This window comes from Hemicordylus capensis, chromosome 1 (genome assembly GCF_027244095.1).
Source record: "Hemicordylus capensis ecotype Gifberg chromosome 1, rHemCap1.1.pri, whole genome shotgun sequence".
In the NCBI taxonomy this organism is placed as follows: domain Eukaryota; kingdom Metazoa; phylum Chordata; class Lepidosauria; order Squamata; family Cordylidae; genus Hemicordylus; species Hemicordylus capensis.
In genome coordinates, this window is record NC_069657.1 from 366,259,738 (window position 1) to 366,283,879 (window position 24,142).

The 24,142-nt window shown below is 43.6% G+C and overlaps 1 protein-coding gene and 1 long non-coding RNA gene across 9 annotated transcripts in view; one reads left to right on the forward strand and one right to left on the reverse strand.

Annotated features, from left to right (window-relative positions):
- LOC128344192 (uncharacterized) overlaps nucleotides 1-17,681 on the reverse strand; it is a 79,496-nt gene extending 61,815 nt beyond the window's left edge. Inside the window, exon 1 of the long non-coding RNA XR_008315713.1 lies at nucleotides 17,576-17,681. This is a non-coding gene — a long non-coding RNA (uncharacterized LOC128344192). The remainder of the gene's footprint in view (nucleotides 1-17,575) is intronic.
- ARID1B (AT-rich interaction domain 1B) overlaps nucleotides 1-24,142 on the forward strand; it is a 676,179-nt gene that overhangs the window by 344,684 nt on the left and 307,353 nt on the right. The gene's annotated exons all lie outside the window — the stretch shown is intronic.

Here is a 24,142-nt window from a genome sequence, read left to right on the forward strand (position 1 = left end):
AAGGATCTCGATTTTCTACACACACAGAGAGAGAGAGAGAGAGAGAGAGAGAGAGAGAGAGAGAGAGAGAGACCCTGACCTTATTCCTTAAAAAAAACAAAAACAAAAAAACCCTTCTTGAATGTGAAGAGTTATTGTCAGTCACTCTGGATAGAATCCTTTCCTTTTGAATAGTGTTATATTTGCTTCAGTCAGACTCCTTTTTCATTACAAATGTTTTAAACTAATGTTATTGATAACTTCTGGGTGGTGGGAAGAGATGAGTTGCTTCTTTGAGAAGAATATGTAGTGGTTTCAATTGAGTGTTGGTTTTAAATTTAGGAGACCTGGATTCAAACCTCAGTGCTGCAATTGTGAAAGATTCTGTTTCCCTTCCTCAGTTTCCCATTTATAAAATGAAAGTATTGATTGCCTCCCTCAGTAAGTGGTTGTGAAATAAATATTACGAGCCCAAGTTATGTTCATAGGTGTAAATAAAGAAAACTTCCTATATTCCATCCATGTATAAAAACAGTGAGCCCATTCTCACGATTGGAGAATGGGCTCAGACGGGGTGAGGGGAGGAAGCTGCGAAAAGCTGACCTCCCCCACAGACGATCCTGTCCATGTTGCTGGGCAGCTGGATTGGCCACTGATCCACCACGATTGCCGGCTTCTGCTGGTAGCAGGGAGGTTTGGGGGCCAGGAGGCCCCCGAGCTTCCATAATGCACCCTTGTGTGGTGCATTATGGAGAGCCTCCTGATGTTGGTCGGGAGGCCACTTGTGCGTAGGTGCTATGCGAAGCTGTGCCGCACTGACACACAAGCACTTTGCCCCCCCTTTGGGCACCCTCACATCCAAAACCTGGGCTAAGCAGCGGGCTCCCTAAGTGGGCTTGCCACTGTGCCACCACCGGGAGCCCCATGGCTCCCAACAGGACACACACACATACTGAAAACTGGGCTGGGCTTCTTTAGCCCAGTTTTCGGTGCACGTGTGAATAGCTTCAGTGTGTCAATCTGTGCTACAGTTTACTTTGAAGAAAGCTGCTAAAGGATGAAAAATACAGTTTCATATCTGTTACCTGGTTATGCAGCAATTGTGAATGCATATGAAACGGTTTGTCTTGTTTTTCATTCTTTCTATTAAATTTTTGAAGGAGCAGAGTTACAGGTGAAACTTGGAAAATTAGAATATCGTGCAAAAGTCCATTAATTTCAGTAATGCAAATTAAAAGGTGAAACTGATATATGAGACAGACGCATTACATGCAAAGCGAGATAAGTCAAGCCGTAATTTGTTATAATTGTGATGATCATGGCGTACAGCTCATGAAAACCCCAAATCCACAATCCCAGAAAATTAGAATATTACATGGAACCAAGAAGACAAGGATTGTAGAATAGAACAATATTGGACCTCTGAAAAGTATACAGTGTACTGTGCTTGATTGGCCAGCAAACTCGCCTGACCTGACCCCATAGAGAATCTATGGGGCACTGCCAAGAGAAGGATGAGAGACATGAGACCAAACAATGCAGAAGAGCTGAAGGCTGCTAATGAAGCATCCTGGTCTTCCATAACACCTCAGCAGTGCCACAGGCTGATAGCATCCATGCCACGCCGCATTGAGGCAGTAATTGCTGCAAAAGGGGCCCAAACCAAGTACTGAATACATATGCATGCTTATACTTTTCAGAGGTCCAATATTGTTCTATTCTACAATCCTTGTCTTCTTGGTTCCATGTAATATTCTAATTTTCTGGGATTGTGGATTTGGGGTTTTCATGAGCTGTACGCCATGATCATCACAATTATAACAAATTACGGCTTGACTTATCTCGCTTTGCATGTAATGCGTCTGTCTCATATATCAGTTTCACCTTTTAATTTGCATTACTGAAATTAATGGACTTTTACACGATATTCTAATTTTCTGAGTTTCACCTGTAGAAGTATAAAACTTCAAAAACATTATTTAAAACTATTACAGTTTCAACTCCAGCATTCAATCTTGGAGTTGAAACTAGGATATATGCTTTTATACTTGTATATGTTTATTATGACTGAAATTAAAAAATGGATTTTATCACTTTGACAGCAGACTTTGATAGACACTTCTTTCTTTCACGTGTTACTTCCTACTAATAAAGAACCTATGAAGTGAGATCTGATTTTAAAATACCTCTTTTTACTGGAATGGACAAGTACAAAAACAAATTACAAACCAGCACCCTTAGATCACTCACTACTCCCCCCGCCCCGCAACCAAGAATCTAATATGTAGGAGGAACAAATGTTGTGACAGGGCAAGTACTGATTAGGTGCTGTCAATCTGTTCAGATGTGTACCTATTTTTAGATTTTTAAAATCTCTTCAGTGGTGCTAGATGAATTGGCACAGGTTAATAAATTGGGGTCTACAGAGCCTCTTAACTTTGAGAATCCTTAATTAAAGAGGCTATTGCTTCACAATCCATTTTGGAAGTTCATCAGACTCTGGTGTGTGTGTGTGTGTGTATTGGGGTAAATTCTTCTGAGAATGCAATGATAATGAAATATTCTAAAAATAATATTCCTTCATTTGATAAATGCACCTAGATATTTCTGTTAGTATAGCCTCTGTGGATTTTATTTGTTTGTTTTTTAAAAAAACCCTTTGATTTGTTCTCCCCCATACTATTGCACTGCTAGACTGACACCCATTGTTTACTATTGGTTTGAGAACAGACTCTTGAGCAAGGCATATCTAGCCTACAGGATATGAATGAAAAGCAGAAAAAATACGGGAGGGAGGTGCTTTCAGAAGAAGTAATTCTCAAAAATGTATTACACTTCTTGTATAAATATGTGTTTCGGTGGATATGTCCCTGAGGGCTGCTTTTTTAGTGAGAAATTTGATTGTATTTATAGTGGCCTGCTCTGTTTAAACAATATTTTACTAGGGGTGTGCACGGAACCGCAGAGCTGCGGTCCGGCACTGGGGTGGGGGGTTCCATCAAGGGCGGGGGGGGCTTTACTTACCCCTCCTGCGCTTTCCACACACTGCAGCTGTAATTATTCTAATAATCGCTCCTCCGTTGGCGGCTCCTCCGATGGCTCCTCCAGTTAAAAAAATGGCCGCCCCCTTGTAGTCCCGGCCCCCTGCTGCTGCCGCCCCCTTGAAACCCCCTCCCGCCCCCTTGAAGCCCCCTCCCTCCCCCTTAAATCTCGCCCCGGGCCCCGATCGATAACTTCAGAGGCGAGCGGCGGGGAGATATCCTCCCGCCCCCTTCCCTGCCGGGCTCAGGCTGCAAATGACTTTAGGAAGGCTTCTGCGCACGCAGAAGCCTTCCTAAAGTCATTTGCAGCCTGAGCCCGGCAGGGAAGGGAGCGGGAGGATATCTCCCCGCCGCCCGTTTCCCTGCCGGTCTGCAAAGGTAAAAGTACTTTTGCAAAAGTAAAAGTACTTTTGCAAAAGTACTTTTACCTTTGCAGACCGGCAGGGAAACGGGCGGCGGGGAGATATCCTCCCGCTCCCTTCCCTGCTGGGCTCAGGCTGCAAATGAGCAGTCATTTGCAGCCTGAGCCCGGCAGGGAAGGGAGCGGGAGGATATCTCCCCGCCGCCCGTTTCCCTGCCGGTCTGCAAAGGTAAAAGTACTTTTGCAAAAGTACTTTTACCTTTGCAGACCGGCAGGGAAACGGGCGGCGGGGAGATATCCTCCCGCTCCCTTCCCTGCCGGGCTCAGGCTGCAAATGACTTTAGGAAGGCTTCTGCGTGCGCAGAAGCCTTCCTAAAGTCATTTGCAGCCTGAGCCCGGCAGGGAAGGGGGCGGGAGGATATCTCCCCGCCGCTCGCCTCTGAAGTTATCGATCGGGGCCCGGGGCGAGATTTAAGGGGGCGGGAGGGGGCTTCAAGGGGGCGGGAGGGGGTTTCAAGGGGGCGGCAGCAGCAGGGGGCCGGGACTACAAGGGGGCGGCCATTTTTTTAACTGGAGGAGCCATCGGAGGAGCCGCCAACGGACGAGCGATTATTAGAATAATTACAGCTGCAGTGTGTGGAAAGCGCGGGAGGGGTAAGTAAAGCCCCCCCCCGCCCTTGATGGAACCCCCCAAACTCCCCACCCGAACCAAAACCACCCCGTGACCGGACCGGTCTGGAGGCCTTTAGAATGGCCTCCGAACCGATCCGTGCACATTCCTATATTTTACTATGTATATTTATATTTAATGACATTCTGATTAATGCAGCACTGATGCTGAGGGAGAGATTGTTTTTGCTAATCTCCCCTTCCCTCTGAAGTCCACTGTACCTCTCAATGATATGTCCCTGAGGGCTACGTGACCCCCCAGGAACGTATTTTTGGGTTACACAGTAAGCTTAAAAGGGAAGGGGAGATGAGTGAAAACGGCCCTTCCCCCATAGCACCAGCACTGCATTAGTTTGGATGTTGGTCATTAAATTTCTCACTAAAAGATTTCAGCTAATGTATTTTATATTTGCTTATATCAGGGCTTTACAAATCCCAGGCACCAGGGACCCCTTGCACCTAGAAATTTATCCATTGGTGCCTAGACTAGACTAGGTTATTCAGAAATAAGGTTATTTAATACAATCTTTATTTGTCCCAGGCAGCCCTGTTTCTATTTCAAGTATGTTACTTATAAAGGTTATAAAGAGAAGCCCATTTACCCTCCCCACCACCACAGTGTCTGACACTAGGTCCAATAATTTCATCACGTGTCCATTGTCTGACTCATATTTTTTTTTAAATGTCAAACACTGCTTTTTGAAAACAAGACAAATAGTCAGGTTTGGACATATATCTGTGTAGGCAGTGACCTGAACTTCATCAAAGTAAAGATGATAGCTACTGCTCGTGTAAGCCATTTTGTATTGGAGTTACTATGTTTATGACTTTAATAGAATTGACTCTCATTACTAAAACTGGGTATCATTCGATATCCATCTCTAGCCCCCAAATAATAAGCTTTGCAGTGTCAGGTTCTTGTGAGTCTGAAACAGGATTATTTCTGATTGTTAATATGGGCTCTTCCAGACAGTGATGTATTCCAACTTCATTGCAAATTGTGACAATAAATAAAATGAAAAATCCACAGGATATACAAAGATGTTATGTAATATTCTTAGTGCCCTCTGCTGACAGTTTGCTGCAATCTATGAATAAACTTTTTTTCAAGTTAGAATAAAACGAGTTTTAAAAAACCACATTTTATTCATGGACTGCCTCAGATTGCCAGCAGATGGCATTAAGAATATTACATGATGTTCCTATACATCAAGTAGATTTCCTCTTTTATCTTTATCATTTGTACTGTGTGTATATCATAGTCTGGGAGAGCCCTGTTTTATGTTGGATGCATTCTTATGAATGACATATAATCTACCTGTTTATATTTCGGTAGAAGCATGCTGACTTTCCCCTTGTGAAAACAATGAAGACTTTTGTCCTAGTTATTTGTAAATTTCTTGGAGTATAAATGATAGCAGAAGTTATCAGTGGCTGGTTTTCTTTACTTTGAACTATATGCTCTTCCTTTGAAAGAACCACCTTTTTCTGAAAGGGTGCAATACATTTGTATGCATGAAATGGACTCTAGAAAACATGAAAGTGATGAAAAGATCTGCCAAGGCCCGATAGTTTAGAGATTAAAGCATGAACCTTTCACCTTTGAGGGTGAACTTTGAGTCTTTCCTCAAATCCTGTGTGAAATGAGCTGCTTGGTCTAAGCTCAGTCTTCACTGCTTCCATCCCAGAGAACACAACTGATGCAGACTTCGTAACTGAATAATATAGATTCACTGGTGAGGTTTGGAAAGTGCCTAGGGTGCATTGAGAAGTGTTTACACTTCCATTTTGTTTATATGGATTTTTACATATATAGGGAGACAAAGAAATGAACATTTCTCTCTACAGCGATCACCAGAGCTTCTTTTTTTCACATTGGGTGATCTCATGTGCATGTCTGAGCCTGTACTTTCGAGCTGCATATTAATGTGCATGCCCACATTTACTAGTTATGTATTTGCTTGCATCTCATTAGAACTTTTGAAATAAGTGTGTGTAATAGGTGGTACTTTACAAAGTATTTTCACACAAGTGAATGAATACATTCATTCAAGTTATAAGTTATAACTTATAAAGCCCTAAACGGCTTAGGCCCTGGGTGTTTAAGAGAGCATCTTCTTCACTACTAACCCCACCGCCCATTGAGGTCATCTGAAGAGGTCCGTCTCCAGTTACCGCCAACTCATCTGGTGGCTACACAGAGACGAGCCTTCTCGGTTGCTGCCCCCGAGATTGTGGAATGCACTCTCCACTAAGATATGATCCTCCCCATCTCTGGCAATTAAAAAATAAATAAATCTAAAAACCCATCTTTTTAACCAAGCTTTCTCAGACTTTTAAAATTTGTTGGTTTTAATTGTGTGATTGATTTTAAATTGTTGAATTGTTTTAACTTTTTATATGTTATAATTGTTTTACTAGCTGACCCCGCACAGAGCATCTGTGCGGCAGTACACTCCCCCCCACCTTCTGCCCTACTCCCCTCCCCCCAAGCCTTCTGCCCCAGTCTCCTCCCCCTCAAGCGTTCTGCCCCAGCTTGCTCCCTCCTTCATTTTCTCCTCTCTCTCTCTCTCTCATTCGTGCTCCCCCCCGCCCCGCCACTTTTTAGCCTGCTTGTGTGTTTTTTCCTCGCTGGCTGTTGCCGCCTCCTCCTTCCTCCAGTCCCTGGTGTCGGGTGGCCAAGCATTCAGCCGGCTCCTTCCTGTGCGGCCCTCCCTCTAGCGAGCGTCTTCTGAAGCAGCCAGCCATTTGTCTCTGCCCAGCCAGGCTCTGCCACTTTATCTCCCCGCAGCTTCCCCCCTCCCTTCTGCCCCAGTCCGTTCAGTTCTCCTCTCTGCTTGCCCGCTTTCCTCCCCAAGCGGCCACTTCCCTACATGGCCAACCGCTGCCCAGCCAATTCGGCGCCTCCACCGCCCAGCCAATCCGCTGGGTTGCCGGGACACATCCCCACAGAGGCACGTCTATGAGAATTAATATAATAGATAGATGTTAACCACCCAGAGATGAAAGTTTGGGTGGTATATAAATGTGATGAATGAATGAATAAACAATGTTTATGGATTTTTTGCTTACATACAGAGACAAACTTCTCTCTAACTTTGTCATGCTTATATTGCTATATATTATCTCATGTTATATATAATCTCAGAATGATCACATTACCCAAGAACAAATTTTTTTGTAGTTATTGACATATAGGTACTAGACACAGATCCTTTTAGTTTAATTCTTGTTTGGAAGATAGTAAACTCTCACTTTTTCTCAGAACTCCAACATAGGTAGCTGTCTTATACTGAGAGATCATTGGTCCATCTAGTTCAGTATCATCTACACTGACTTGCAGTGGCTCTCTTAAGGTTTCAGGCAGGAGTCTCTCCAATCAATACCTGGAGATACCAGGAAGTGGACCTGGGACATTCTGGATGCAGGCATGCAGATGCTCTTCCACTGAGCTATTGCCCTATCCCCTAATGGAAATACCTTACAGTTCTCACATGTAGTCACCTATCCAAATGCAAACCAAGGCAGACCCTGCTTAGCAAAAGGGATAATTCATGCTCACTTTCACAAAACCAGCTCTCCTCCTTGGACCTATGCCTTTCTGTGCAATATTTTGATTTGGTTTTGTTATGCCTTTTTGATTTTCCACACGGTCCCATTTGGATACAGAGAAAAGTTGTCGGAGTACTTTACATAAAAACAGCCCTGCTGGATCAGGACCAAGGCCCATCTAGTCCAGCATCCTGTTTCACACAGTGGCCCACTAGATGCCTCTGGGAAGCCCACAGATAAGAGATGAGTCACGCCCTCTCTCTGCCGTTGGTACCCTGAAACTGGTATATAGAGGCATCCTGCCTCTGAGCCTGGAGATAGTCAGTAGCCCTCAGACTAGAAGCCATTGTTAGACTTGTCCTCTATGAATTTATCTAAGTCTTTCTTAAAGCCATCCAAGCTGGTGACCATCACCACATCCCATGGCAGACAGTTCCACAGTTTAATTATGCACTGTGTGAACAAGTACTTATTTTGTCAATTCTAAATTTCCTGGCAATTATTTTCATGGGCTTGAAACTGGAATCTCACACTAGAACCCCTTGGTTCTAGTGTTGTAAGGGGCAGGGGATTGTTAATAATAATAATCCCTAGCATGGGATTTGTCTTTTTCACAGCTGCCACACATTGAGTTGACACTTTCAATGAACTGTCCATCACAACCTCAAGATTCCTCTCCTGGTCAGTCACCGGCAGTTCAGACCCCATCAGTGTCCATGTGAAGTTATGGGGGTTTGTCCCAATGTGCATCACTTTACACTTACACTGAACTGCATTTGCCATTTTGTTGCATACCTCACCCAGTTTGGAGAGATCCTTTTGGAGCACCTTAAAATTTGTCTTGGATTCCACTATCCTAAATAGTTTAGTGTCACCTGCAGATTTGGCCGCCTCTCTGTGTACACCAGCTTCTAGATCATTTATGAATAAATTAAAAGGCATTGGTCCCAGTACAGATCCATGGGGGACCCCACTTCCTACTTCCCTCCATTGGGAAAACTGTCCATTTATTCCTACCCTCTTTTTCCTGTCCTTCAACCACACATTAACCTGCCCCTTTATCCCATGACTGCTAAGATTACTCAGAGCCTTTGATGAGGAACTTTGTCAAAAAGGTTTTCCAAATTCCTCCATCTGTCTTTTACATCAAGACATAGGCTATTACAAAATAATAATAATAAGAAGAAGCACAAAAGACCAGCTGCTGATTGACAAAATGATTTTAGAAAATTGCAAGAGAAGAAAAACAAATCTAAGTGTTGCATGGATTGACTACAAGAAGGCCTTCGACTCATTGCCTCACACATGGATGCTAAAACATTTAGAAACAACTGGTGTTAGAAAAAACATTCAGATATTTATTTAAAATAGCAATGAGCATGTGAAGTACACAGTTAATCAATGGTGAGACAATTGGACAGGTTAGCATTAGAAGAGGTATTTTCCAAGGGGACTACTATCCCCTCTGTTGTTTGTAATCGCCATGACTCTACTTTCACAAATACGAAACAAAACAGGCTCAGATACCAAACATCTAAACCATCAAGTAAAACAAACCATCTGCTGTACATGGACGATCTGAAGTTGTATGGAAAGTCCCAATCAAAAATCAGATCACTGCTAAACACTGTCCATATATTCAGTAGCGATATAGCAATGGAGTTTGGACTAGACAAGTGTGCTGCAATAATAATGAACAGAGAAAAAATAAGAAAAACAGAAGGAATAGAACTGCCCAATGAAAGCAAGATCAAGAACCTGGAAGAGAAAGAACATTACAAATACTTGGGCATTCTCCAGGCTGAAAACATTGTACACACTGAAATTAAAAGAAAAATTGGAAGTGAATACATCAGGAGAGTTAGAAAAATCCTCCAATCCAAACTCAATGGCGGGAACACCATACAAGCCATAAACACCTGGGCTATACCTGTTATCAGATACACTGCAGGAATAATGGACTGGACCCAGGCAGACCTAGAGATGCTGGATCGTAAGACCAGGAAAATCATGACCATCAATCATGCTCTGCACTCCCGCAGTGATGTAGATAGGCTATACCTCCCTCGCAGCTCAGGTGGAAGAGGAATGCTGCAAGTCCATCAAACAATAGAGGAGGAGAAAAGAGACCTTGAAGAATATATCAAGGACAGTGAAGAAGATGCACTTCAAATGGTCAATAATGAGAAACTATTCAATACCAATGAAACAAAGCAGGCCTACAAGAAAGAACAAGTCAAGAACCGAGCAGAAAAATGGAAAAATAAGCCACTGCATGGTCAATATTGGCACAATGTAAGTGGAAAATCAGACTTCACCAAGACCTGGCAATGGCTTAAGAATGGCAATTTGAAGAAAGAAACAGAGGGTTTAATACTGGCTGCACAAGAACAGGCACTAAGAACAAATGCAATAAGAGCAAAAGTTGAAAAGTCAACAACAAACAGCAAGTGCCGCCTTTGTAAAGAAGCAGATGAAACAGTGGACCACCTAATCAGCTGTTGTAAAAAGATTGCACACAGACTGACTACAAACAAAGGCATGACAAGGCAGCAGGGATGATACACTGGAACATCTGCAAAAAATACAAGCTACCTGTAGCCAAAGATTGGTGGGACCATAAAATTGAAAATGTTGTAGAAAACAAAGATGCAAAAATATTATGGGACTTCCGACTACAAACAGACAAACATCTGCCACACAATACACCAGATAAAACTGTAGTCGAGAAGAAAGAAAAACAAGTCAAAATAATCGACATAGCAATACCAGGGGATAGCAGAATAGAAGAAAAAGATAAGAAAATACAAAGATCTACGAATTGAAATTGAAAGGCTGTGGCAGAAAAAGACCAAAATAATCCCAGTGGTAATTGGCACCCTAGGTGCAATTCCAAAACAAGTTGAAGAGCCCTCAACACCATAGGGGCCACAGAAATCACCACCAGTCAATTACAAAAAGCAACTTTACTGGGAACAGCCTATATTCTGCGATGATATCTATAATAACAGCAACAACACTGATAATAAAATTCTGCCATCCCAGGTCCTTGGGAAGGACTCGATGTCTGGATAAAACAAACCAGTCAATAACACCTGTCTGACTGTGTAAACAAGAAATAATATAGGCTCCAATAATTAAAGTACCAAATCCAGTCAATAACATCTGGTAGACTGTGTATAAATAGCATAATAATAAATAATAATAAATATAATATATCACTTTTCAACACATACGTTCTCTAAGTAGTTTACATAGAAGAATAAATAAGATGGATCCCTATCTGCAAAGGTCTTTTAAAATAAAATAATGTACACACCAACAACAGCCACTGGAGTGATGCTGTGGTGGGGTTGAATAGGGTTAGTTGCTATTCTCCTGATAAATAGAAAGAGAAACAGTGGCCACATTCGCATGTAATGGGTAACCATGTCCCCTCCCCCTTTGCTGACAGATATTAAAAATTGCACTCTCTGAGGGAGAGGGGGAAGGGGGACCCGCTGCATGGGCTTCCTTCTGGCATGAAGAACAGCCCTGGCAACCAATCACAGCCAGAGCAAAGGAGGAACATCCTCCCTCAACTCTGGTTACAGTTTGCTGTAACTCCAATTCTGCCTTTGCATGTAATGCTGCTGAATGCAAACCTCAGGTAGGAGCAGTGAAACTCAGAGAAACCCAGGGTTTAAAATTGGTTTGGGAAAGGAAACTTCAGGTCACTTTTCTTACCAAACTGCAGTTGCACACATTTGGATCTACAAGAAATTCAACCTCAGGCTGCTTTACCTCCAGGTTCCTTTTACATGCAAATGTGGCCACTGCTTTAAATAGTGCCTCTTTGCTCAGTTGGCAGGTTTAGTAAATAATGCTTAGCATTTATATAGCATTTTAAAATATTCAAAGCACTTCACATGTATTATCTTGCATGCAAAATATTAATATCCCTAATTGGCAGCTTGGGAGCTGACACTAACAGCATGGCTTGTTTTAGGCCACCTATTTATTTTATTTATTTTATTTATTTATCAAATTTGTACACCGCCCCAAACTTTCATCTCTGGGCAGTTAACAATAACATTAACAATAATACCTAGTGAATTAATGACAAAGGTGAGATTCAAATTAGAGTGTTCCTGGTTCACAGTTTGGTCTCTTAGCTATGATGCTATACCATTTCTCTAAGTCAGGGCTGCACAGCTTTGACCCTCCTGAAGATGTTGGACTACATCTTCCATAATTCCTGGCTATTGGCCACTGTATAGGATTAGTCCAACATCTGCAGGAGGGTCAAAGCTGTGCAGCCCTGACTTAGAAAAATAGTATAGTATCATAGGACACCTGAGCCAACTAATGGCACAGCAGGGAAGTAACTTGCCCAATGAGCAAGAGGTTGCTGGTTTGAATCCCCACTGGTATGTTTCCCAGACTATGGGAAATACCTATATCAGACAGCAGCAACATAGGAAGATTCTGAAAGGCATCATCACATACTCTGTGGGAGATGGCGATGGTAAACCTCTCCTGTATTGTACCAAAGAAAATGACATGAATCTGTGGTCATCAAGACTCGACGGCACAACTTTACTTTTATAGGACACTTAGTGAATTAATGACAAAGGTGAGATTCAAATCAGAGTGTTCCTGGTTCACAGTTTGGTCTCTTAGCTATGATGCTATATCATCTCTCTAAGTCAGGGCTGCACAGCTTTGACCCTCCTGAAGATGTTGGACTACATCTTCTATAATTCCTGGCTATTGGCCACTGTATTTGGGGATTATGGGAGGAGTTGTCCTAAAACAGTTGGACGGTCAAAGTTATGCAGCCAAGTGAAGTTAAGTGTATTTTCTAATTGCATACTACACTACTGTACTAATTGCCTACTAAATTTGTGTCTGTTAGATTAATCACCCCCTTTTTGAAAATTATGTCTTATCCTGGCCACAAAGCCACAAGATTGCATGAAAATACAATACTGGAAAACAATTTAAAATCTGTTATTAATAAAATCATCTTCCATCCTTTGAGGCCAGTGCCATAAATAGGTCCTCCTCCACTGCCATTACCATCAGGCAGCAGCAGTGGGTGAGGCAAGCAGCACTGTCCTTCCATTGGCCTGAGAAGAATGGATCCTCTGGATCCTCCCATCTGACAATTAAATTTTTAAAATGCTGAACATTTCTCTGAGCCTGTTGAAAAGAGCTGGGTATGCATCTAATAAAGAAAGATAGCTTTTTTAGAAACAGATCCTCAGAGTTTAAAATGCTTGATATCTTCTCTCCTTTCTATTAAATATCCTTATAATCTGTTCTATATTTCTTAGGAAAGGGAAATGAGCCTACTGTGGATTAGTTCATATGATCAGCTAAGCCATAGTTTATAGGATAATGAATCAGCTGGCCTTTCCATTGGGCTTGTGCACCACCTCTTCAGTTTTGCACGCCAGAGGAGGAGATTGAAATATTAGTCTTCCGCATTTGAACTAACTACAGTTCAATTACAGTTCTTGTGACATCCAAATTCAGAGAACTCTGGTTTGTTGTATGATATCACAATTTGTTTTCTTAATATTTCAATCATCTCCTCTTCCTCAAGTCGGGGGAACTGTGATACATTCAAAAGCAGAAGCTTCTCTGGTGTGCAATGGAGCAGGGAACACATGAGTCTGATGGGAGGGCAAGGTGCTCTTGTTAATCTGAATCAGAGATTATCAACCAGAGGTATGCAAACTCCTGCTTCAATGAATTGTTGGGGGTATGCAGAGCGAGGAACCTATTAGGATGATCCACCCAACAAGGTTATTGGATCCAATAGGATTTCAAGAAGTCTTGGAGGGATTTAGTGTTGGCTCTGCTGGTGATCCTGTTGATGCCCTGGTGGAGAATTGGAACAGCAAACTCACTGGGGCAGTAGACATGATTGCTCCTAAGCGTCCTCTCTGACCTGCTTCAAAATTGGCCCCTTGGTATACGGAAGAACTACGGGGGCTGAAGTGGCGAGGTAGATGACTGGAGCACAGGTGAAGAAAGACTTGGCTTGAATCCGACAGATTGCAACATAGAGCTCATTTGAAGACCTATGCTCAGGCGATACGTGTGGCAAAGAAGCAATTCTTTTCTGCCCGTATTGCATCCACAAATTCATATCCAGCGGAGTTGTTCAGGGTTGTGAGAGGGCTAGTGAGTGCCCCTCCTCCCTTGAATCAGAATCTGGAACCATCAGTTACTCACTGTGATGTGTTTAATTAATTCTTTGTGGGGAAAATCTCTCGTATTCGGGCCAACTTAGACTCCGGTTCCACAATTACCTCAGTGTCTGATGTGGAGGTGTCCAGCGACTCCTCTTGTGTGATTAGGTTGGATCGGTTCCAGTTTTTGACTCCTGAAGATATGGACAAGCTGACTTGAATGGTGCGGCCTACCACCTGTTCTCTTGACCCTTATCCGACATGGCTTACATTATCTGGCAGGGGGGTTGTTGTAGAAGGCCTGGTAGAGATTATAAATGCGTCTCTGAGGGAAGGTAGGATGCTTCCTTGTCTTAAGGAGGCAATTATTAGACCGCTTCTGAAGAAGCCTACCCTGGATCCCTCGGACTTGAACAACTACAGGCCTGTCTCCAACCTTCCGTGGCTGGGCAAGGTAATTGAGAGGGTGGTGGCCTCCCAGCTCCAGACAGTCTTGGATGAAACTGATTATCTTGACCCATTTCAAACTGGCTTTCGGCTGGCTATGGGGTGGAGACTTCCTTGGTCGGCCTGATGGATGATCTCCAATTGGCAATTGACAGAGGAAGTGTGACTCTGTTGGTCCTTCTGGAACTCTTGGGAGCTTTCGATACTATCAACCATAGTATCCTTCTGGAGCGTATGAGGGGGTTGGGAGTTGGAGGCACTGCTTTGCAGTGGTTCCGCTCCTACCTCTCAGGCAGGTTCCAGATGGTGTCCCTTGGAGACTGCTGTTCTTCAAAATCTGAACTTTTGTATGGTGTTCCCCAGGGCTCCATATTGTCTCCAGTGTTGTTTAATATCTACATGAAACCACTGGGAGAGATCATCAGGAGATTTGGTGCAGGGTGCTATCAGTATGCTGATGACACCCAAATCTACTTCTCCATGTCAGCATCATCGGGATAGAGCATAACCTCCCTAAATGCCTGCCTGGAGTTGGTGATGGGCTGGATGAGGGATAAACTGAGACTGAATCTGGCTAAGACGGAGGTACTCATTGTGCGGGGTCGGAACTCAAGAGATGATTTTCATCTGCCTGTTCTGGATGGGGTAACACTTCCCCAGAAGGAACAGGTACACAGTCTAGGGGTGCTTCTGGATCCGAGCCTCTCCCTGGTGTCCCAGGTTGAGGCAGTGGCCAGAAGTGCCTTCTATCAGTTTCAGTTGATACGCCAGCTGTGTCCGTTTCTTGAGGTGAACGACCTCAAAACAGTGGTACATCTGCTGGTAACCTCAAGACTGGATTACTGTAATGCGCTCTATGTGGGGCTGCCCTTGTACGTAGTCCGGAAAATACAGCTGGGCCAGAATGCAGCAGCCAGGCTGGTCTTTGGGTCATCTCGGAGAGACCATATAACTCCTGTACTGAAGGAGCTACACTGGCTGCCTATATGTTTCCAGGCAAAATACAAGGTGTGCTGGTTATAACCTATAAAGCCCTAAATAGTTTGGGCCCTGGGTATTTAAAGGAACGCCTTCTTTGGTATGAACCCCACCTCCCACTGAGATCTGCTGGAGAGGTCACTCTGTAGCTGCTACCGGCTCGTCTGGTGGCCACTCAGGGACGGGCTTTCTCCGCTGCTGCCCCAAGGCTTTGGAATGCACTGCCCATCTCTGACAGCTTTTAAAAAGTTTTTAAAAACACATTTCTTCACCCAGGCTTTTAATTAATGTTGTTTTAATGGTTTTAATGCTGTTTTAAAATATTATTTTAAATTTTTTAAATTGTTGTAATGTGTGTGTTTCCCCCTCCCCATTTTTGTCTTAACAAATGTTTTACTTTGTTTTTATCCTGTTGTAAACCACCCAGAGGCGTAGGTTTTGGGCGGTATAAAAATGTTTTAAAAAATAAAATAATAAAATAAAATAAATGTAACTATTTAGGAATAACATATTCTATACATGACCCAGTTACTGTAGTAGTAGTCTGTCCCATAACTGTAACATTTAAATAGTTGTGTGTATGTGAGTGTTAGATAGATAGATAGATAGTCCAGACAGGAAATCTGGACTGTCATACAGTGATGAAGAAACAAACAAGCTATCTTGTTTTACTTCACTCGATTTCTATCCGTGACAGATTTCCATGTAACTCACCTAAGAAATTAAAAGAAGTTCACACTAGATACCTAGTTTGTTTATCTCATTAAATCTCCTGGAATTTGCCTTCTTGGGGGTTCTTGGCAGCAACACTATCACATGCTCAAAACAAAGCAGCTCTTCTGATCATCTGCTAGCAAGTAGTGAAAGGAGACTGTATGGTCATTTTGTGGACCAGGAGGAAAGTATGTGGACTACAAGTCTGTGTGTACGTGTGTACGTGTGTGTGGTACCTAAGCAGAAACTTTGAGACAGAAAGGGACCACTTGTTTTAAAAAAAGGTTGAAAGCTTCTGGTTTAGATGATAATCTGAAACTGGCTCTATGTGACCATTCGGTAACTGTTGTGCCAAACACACACAAAGACCAAAACACTGGGTAGTTAATTTCCTTTCTAAATTATTTGAACTGGGCAAAGAAGTTGCATTGTTAGATTCTAGGCTGGGCCTGCAGCATGTATTTGCTTTATACAGATTTGTTGCTCTTGCATGGTTCTGGGGAGGAGAAGGAAGGATGAATAAATCTTATTTTGACCAGGCAGGGAGCAGTGCACATTGAGGCTGCCTGTATCTTCAGCATGAATCTGGACCTTTAAGGGTCTGAATTTTTTAAAGACAGCTTAGTACAAATCCTTTGTAAATCTGTGACATAAAAGGACCTACTAAAGTCAGGAGAAGGAAGGAGTGGAGACAAGATAAGCCTTATTAAGGCTTATTTATCCATTACAATTTTAGATGTGCACCTAGAAATGTGATCTGTGAATAAGATAAGCACGCACTTCTCATGGAGCCTGAATTGGCTGTACATCTCTGTTAAGTATGCATCCAGTGATAAACTTTGCCTTGCCGTGCAGAGGCGTATCTAGGGAAAATAGCACCTAGGGCAAGCACTGAAATTTCACCCCTGTCCAAACATCTGACACCCATCTTTCAGATAACTTTACCATAATATCAGCTCAAAAATACAAGTTCAGACACTTTCAGGAGAAACAGGTTGTAAGCAACACACACATGCATACACACACACACACACACACACACACACACACAACCATGCATGTGGTACATATGCGCCAGTCGCCTTCCCAAGAAAACGCAGCACATCCATGTGCTGGCCATGCCTCCATAGAGCTAAGCAGTGAAAGCTCTCTTTAGCAAATGCTCTGCCACCTCAGCACACCTCACTACAGGTTGCTGCCTCCAAGAAATTCAGGGATGGGTTTTTTCTGTCCAAACAGCCTTTGCCTTAAAGGGAGATGGTTGCAATGGGAAATCCTAGGGGCACCAAACAATCTGAAATTACCCAGCAGCTTACAATAGGCTTGGATCCAGCAGCCTGATCAGGAAGAAGGTGGAAGTTGCAACTAGCCACAGAACAGCAAAACAGTGTGATATTCAGTTTGTTTGGTGTTTTTTTTAAGCACCATACAATTTAAAGGCAGGCACTTTCCAATTTTGAAATCCCACAAACCTTATAATCAGATTGGCTGACAATATACAGATAAAGATAGAGCTCTGTACAGAGAATTAAACAGCATGCGAGTGAATATTTCTATTTTATTCCTTGCCTGTCCCCACCACCCTTCAGTTTTGCCAGCTTAAAAGGTATTAAACCAACATTGTCTTTTTAAGAGATGTTTTGTCCACTTACTTTTGTGCCATTTATATCTTTTTTTTAAATGCTCGGGTCCCTTGCCAACCACTTTGCATTCTTCTGACTCCCTAGGTCAGGGAAAAGTCTAGACTTGGTCTTGCAGAGGCCATTTGAGCATGTGCGGTGGCCATTTTTGTTTTCAGCAGCCTTTACAAAAAATTTTAAAATGGCCGCCACACATGCTCAAATGGTCCCTGCGAGGTCCTAGGCCTTGCCAGGCCTCTCAGAGGCCTTCTGAGCATGTGTGGCGGCCTCCAAAATGGCCGTCGCACTGATCTTTGTAGGCCCAAACAGGCCTGAAAATTAGCCCGAGACAGGCTGCGGCAGTGATCTAAGAGGCTGGTGCAGGGAGGGGGAACCTTTGCAGACACCCACTCACCCCCACAGCCCTTAGGAAGCCCCCCGAAGGGGCTACAGATTAAACAATAATTATTATTTTTAAAATCCATGAACTGGGGAGTGAACTGAATGACCCAGCATGTGGAAGAGGGGAAGATGACAGGGGATGTTTCTGCACATTTGCTCTGATTAAAAATTTTTTTAAAAAATCCCACCCCTCCACTTTATATGTGAACAGGAAGACACATTAATAAACAAATGTGGCTGCTGCAAGCGTGTCTAGTTTAAGCCTTATACTCATGAGTGAAAAAATGTTCACACACAAGGTGCACATATACTCTAAGGAAACATTTGGTGGGCGGGGGAGACTATCCCATATATTGTGATTTATCCAGATATTATCTGATAGACCACTGGCTTCTTTTCCCCAACACAATAGGGATTTGATGAATCTTTTGAGAACAGTTTCTCCTTTTTAAACACTTTTTCTTTCTCAGTGTAAGCAATTATCACTTTCTTCACATGCTTTATGCTCCTGATAAATCTGTTACCTTTGACAGATCTGTATGTATTTGCCAATGCAACCTTATATACTTTCAATATCTGTAGCACAAAACAACTCAGCATCTTTGATGTTGGTTCAGTTAAGCAAAATGATATTTTAAAACTGCTAGGGAGGAATGGACATAACTGAAACTTAAGCTTTCTGTTTTTCCTTAGTCTTTTTTTGTGGGGGGCGGGCAAATTTTAGACCAACTGAAGTTTCCAAACCACATACAAAGGCAGCTCCACATAGAGTGCATTACAGTAGTCAAACCTACAGGTTACCAATCAGTGCACCACAGTTCTGAGATCATTATCTTCAAGGAACAGATGCAACTGTTGTATCAACCAAAGTTGATAGAAAGCACTTCTGGCCATAACCTCAACCTGAGAAACCAGAGTGAAGCCTGGGTCCAGAACCACTCCCAAGCTACGTGCCTGTTCCTTTGTGGGGAGTGCAATCCAATCTAGAACAGGAAGATCCATCACATCCCTCAAAGTATGTCCTCTTATCATGAGTACCTCCATCTTGCTTGGATTCAGCTTCAATTTATTATCCCTCATCCATTCCATTACTGCCTATAGGCAGACATTTATGGGCGTTTGCGATTTCCTGATGATAATGTCATGGGGAAATAGATTTGGGTGTCATCAGCATATTGATAACACCCTGCTCCAAATCTGATGATCTTACCCAGCAGTTTCATGTAGATGTAAAAATAGGAGATAGGATGGAGTCCTGAGGGACACCATACAATAGCTCTTGTTTCAGAGAGCAGCTATCTCAGAGCGACACCATCTGAAATCTACTAGAGAGAGGGGAACGGAACCATTGCAAAGCAGTACCACCTATTCCCAAATCCTCCAGACGATCCAGAAGGATACCATGGTTGATAGTATCGAAAGCCACAGAAAGGTCCAAAAGAACCAACAGAGTCATTCTCCCTCTGTCCAGTCCCTGGTAGAGGTCATCCATCGGGCTACCAAAGCTGTCTCTTCCCCGTAGCCTGCTCTGAAGCCAGTTTGAAATTGATCTAGATCATCAATATCTTCCCAAACTGGCTGGCGTTGATCAGCCACCACCTTCTCAACTACCTTGTCCACCCAAGGGAGATTGGAGACTGGCCTATAATTATCTATCACTGAGGGCTTTAGATCAGGCTTCTTAAGTAAGGTCTCACAATTGCCTAATTCAAACATGGAGGCATCCTGCCCTCCTTCAGTGAGGCATTTATGATTTCAACTAGGCCATCTCTAATGACCTCCTTGCTAGATGTTTTAAGCCATGTTGGGCATGGATCCAAAGGACAAGTGGTAGGCCGAACACCTCCAAGGAGTTTGTCCATATCCTCAGGAGTCACAAATTGAAACTGATCCATTCTAATTGAACAAAAGGAGTTTGTTCAAACACTGAACAAGAAATTAAATGAATGCAAACTACTTTTAAAACTAAAAACAACTACATGTATGGCATCTTGGTTAAGAAAAGGCTGCTCAAACTAGGGATCTGTGAAGTGGCTCGACCTTGAGCTGGTTCACCATCAAACTGGTCCAGCTGGAAGGCTCGCCCAACAGCCAGACCAGGCCTGTCTTGAGGTTGAGCTGAACTGCTCCTGAGCTGGTTCAGAGGTAGGTGTGTGTGTGTGTGTGTGTGTGTGTGTGTGTGTGTGTGTGTGTGTGTGTCCCCTTCCCCGGCTGGTCATCATGGTCTCTTTCAGGCCGTTTCCAGGCCATTACGGCTCTTTCTGACGAAATGGTACATGCCAGGGGGTATGTGTGGTGACTTCCAAAATGGCTACCACAACATCAGAAAGGGCCGTCATGGACTGAAAATGGCCCAAAAGAGACTGGAGGGAGGGTGGTGGGGGAGGAGGAGGAACCTCTGGAGGACCCCATCCCCATGACCACGGCCACAAACACACATCCCTGGCAGTGAGTTGTTGGTTGTTTTTTTAAATTTTAATTAATGTAGAACCCCCAAACCAGCTCAAATTAGAGCTGAGCCATGGGGTCTTTTCGGGGGCAAAACCTGGTTGGGTTTGAGTCCAGTTCGGACTCAACCGGGCAAACTAGTTTTGTGCACATCCTTAGTTCAAACCATAAATGTCATTGGCTACAATCCAGTGGGAACTTCTCCAGTGCACATTTTATTGAAATGAATATTGAATAATATAGGAATCCAGTAGTTCCTATATTATCTGCTGGTTCTTGATGGGATCACACTTCCCCTGAAGGGACAGGTACACAGTCTGGGGGTTCTACTGGATCCAAACCTCTCCTTGGTGTCCCAGGTTGCGGCATTGGCCAGAATGCTTTCTATCAGTTTGGGCATGCCAGCTGCATCCATTTAATGAGATTAAAAATGTGTTCTCTTTGGGGCTGCTTTTGTACAAAGTACGGAAACTGCAGTTGGTACAGAATATTAATACTAATAATTAATAAATAAACAACTTTATTTGTTAGCTGCTCCATAACAAATTGTTCTCTGGGCGGCTTACAACACTCTCTGGGTGTCTTACAACAGAATGATCTAGAAGCAGGGGTAAGCAGCGAGGTGGCCAAATATGCAGATGATACCAAACTCTTCAAGGTAGTGAAATCCAAAACAGATTGTGAGGAGCTCCAAAAGGATCTCTGCAGACTGGGGGAGTGGGTGACAAAGTGGCAAATGTGGTTCAATGTTAGCAAGTGATGCACATTGCAAGTGATGCACATTGGGAGGAAAAACCCCAACTTCAAGTATACGTTGATGGGATCTGAGCTGTCAGTGACTGACCAGGAGAGGGATCTTGGGGTCATAATAACATAAGAACAGCCCTGCTGGATCAGGTCCAAGGCCCATCTAGTCCAGCATCCTGTTTCGCACAGTGGCCCAGCAGATGCCGCTGGAAGCCACAGGCAGGAGTTGAGGGTGTGCCCTCTTTCCTGCTGTTACTCCCCCGCAACTGGTACTCAGAGGCATCCTGCCTGTGAGGCTGGAGGTGGCCTGTAGCCCTCCAACTAGTAGCCATTGATAGACCTCTCCTCCATGAAGTTATCCAAACCCCTCTTAAAGCCATCCAGGTTGTTGGCTGTCACCACATCCTGTGGCAGAGAGTTCCACAAGTGGATCACGCGTTGTGTGAAACAATACTTCCGTTTGTTGGTCCTAGACCTCCTGGCAATCAATTTCATGGAGTGACCCCTGGGTCGTGGTGGACAGCTCGTTGAAAGTATCAATTCAATGTGCGGCAGCTGTGAAAAAGGCCAATTTGTATGCTAGGGATCATTAGGAAGGGGATTGAAAATAAAACGGCTAATATTATAATGCCCTTATACAAAACTATGGTGCGACCACACTTGGAGTACTGCATACAATTCTGGTCACCACATCTTAAAAAGGGCATTGTAGAACTGGAAAAGGTATAGAAGAGGGCAACCAAGATGATCAGGAGCCTAGAGCACATTTCTTGTGAGGCAAGACTACAACACCTGGAGCTTTTTAGTTTAGAAAAAAGACGACTGCGGGGAGACATGATAGAGGTCTATAAAATCATGCATGGTGTGGAGAGAGAGAATTTTTTTTCACTTCATGAAATTGATTGCCTGGAGGTCTAGGACCAACAAACGGAAGTGCTTTTTCACACAATGCGTGATCCATTTGTGGAACTCTCTGCCACAGGATGTGTTGACAGCCAACAGCCTGGATGGCTTTAAGAGGGGTTTGGACAACTTCATGGAGGAGAGGTCTATCAATGCCTACCAGTCGGAGGGCTGTGGGCCACCTCCAGCCTCAAAGGCAGGATGCCTCTGAGTACCAGTTGCAGGGGAGTAACAGCAGGAGAGAGGGCATGCCCTCAACTCCTGCCTGTGGCTTCCAGCGGCATCTAGTGGGCCACTATGCGAAACCGGATGCTGGACTAGATGGGCCTTGGGCCTGATCCAGCAGGGCTGTTCTTATGTTCTTAATGCGCCGGCCAGGTTGGTCTCCAAATAATCTCAGAGAGACCATATCACTCCTATACTAAAAGAGCTACACTGGCTAACAATAAGTTTCCAGGGGAAATGCAAGGTGTTGGTTATAACCTATAAAGCCTTAAACAGCTCAGGCACAGGATATTTAAGATAACGTCTTCTTCGCTATGAGCTTCACCGCCCATTGAGATCATCTGGAGAGGTTTGTTTGCAGTTGCCACCTGCGCATCTGGCAGCTACAGAGGGACGGGCCTTCTCTGTTGCTGCCTCGAAACTCTGGAATGTGCCTCCTGCTGAAATAAGAGCCTCCCCTTCTCTGACAACTTTTTAAAAGTGTCTATCAGACTTATTTTTTCACCCAAGCTTTTGAACTTGACTGGTTTTAAATTGTTTTAACATTTTCATTTGTAATCTGTTTTATGTTGTTGTAAACCACCCAGAGTCAGAAGTTTGGATAGGTCTCCAAATTTAAAAAACGAATAAATAGTATTGTTGTAGAACTCCCTTTCATCCCAATGAAGCTTGTATAAGATGTTCCCAGGAATGTAGTGCCCATTTTACAAAGTAAAGTTAAACAGCAGCCAGGTCTTTTGCCTCTGTCTCATTCCCTTGAGAGTAAAATCTTGAATGTTGAAATTAAAGTACCTGAACATTTAGCATGACTCTTTCCCAAGGTCCTGCTGGTTATTAGAGCTCCGTATCAGTAAACAAATAAAGCACATGTACATTATTTTAGCCTTTTGTGGCCAATATGCTATAGGAAGAATGTTGAGCTTGTATTTGCCAAGCTATGGAAGTCTCTGAATGGTCTTCAGCAAACAGTTATTTCACATTTTATTGCACTGACAAGAAGGCAGTGAGTTGTTGGGTTTTGGTTTAAAAAAAAATTACTGTAGAACCCCCAAACCAGCTCAAATTTGAGCTGCGCGTGGGGTCTATTTGGGGGCAAAACCTGGTTGGTTCGAGTCCAGTTGGGGTTAGGTTATATACAGCTTTTCAGCCAAACTTCCCAAAGTGGTTTACATAGATATAAATAAAATGGCTCCCTGTCCCCAAAGGGCTCACAATCTAAAAATGAAACATAGATGGACACCACCAGCATGGAGAGGAGAGCTGGTCTTGTGGTAGCAAGCATGACTTGTCCCCTTAGCTAAGCAGGGTCTGCCTGTCACGCCCTTGAGCTCTGACAGCGAGGAGGAAGGGGAAGCTGTCAACTTTCCTGCCGATTCAGGAGTGTCTGAGGGGCAGAGCCCGGCTGTCAGCGTTCAGGAAACGGCTGTGGTAGATCCAACTAATGATTTAGAGCAGGCATGGCAACCTGAGTCAGCAGAAGGCGTGAGGGACCAATCGGAAGAACAACTATGCAATGAAACACTGACACCACAACAACGCAGGCGCACTAAACACAGGACACAATTAGAATCTATTAGAAGAAGCAAACGCCTCTTGCTGAAGGCTGCTAAGCCGTGAATTATTGCCAGCTGGGAGCTATCGGCTTCCACTATAAATCCTGTCACCAGCCGTCTACTCCTTGCTGAAAAACAACGTACGTCATTCAGCTGACAGCGTTCAGCCAAGCCGTGAACTTCCCTGGCATTTGGCCAGACCTTGACACTGCCCTGGTTGCATATGAATGGGAGACTAGAAGTGTGAGCACTGTAAGATATTTTCCTCAGGGGATGGAGGCGCTCTGGGAAGAGCAGAAGCTTACAAGTTCCCTCCCTGGCC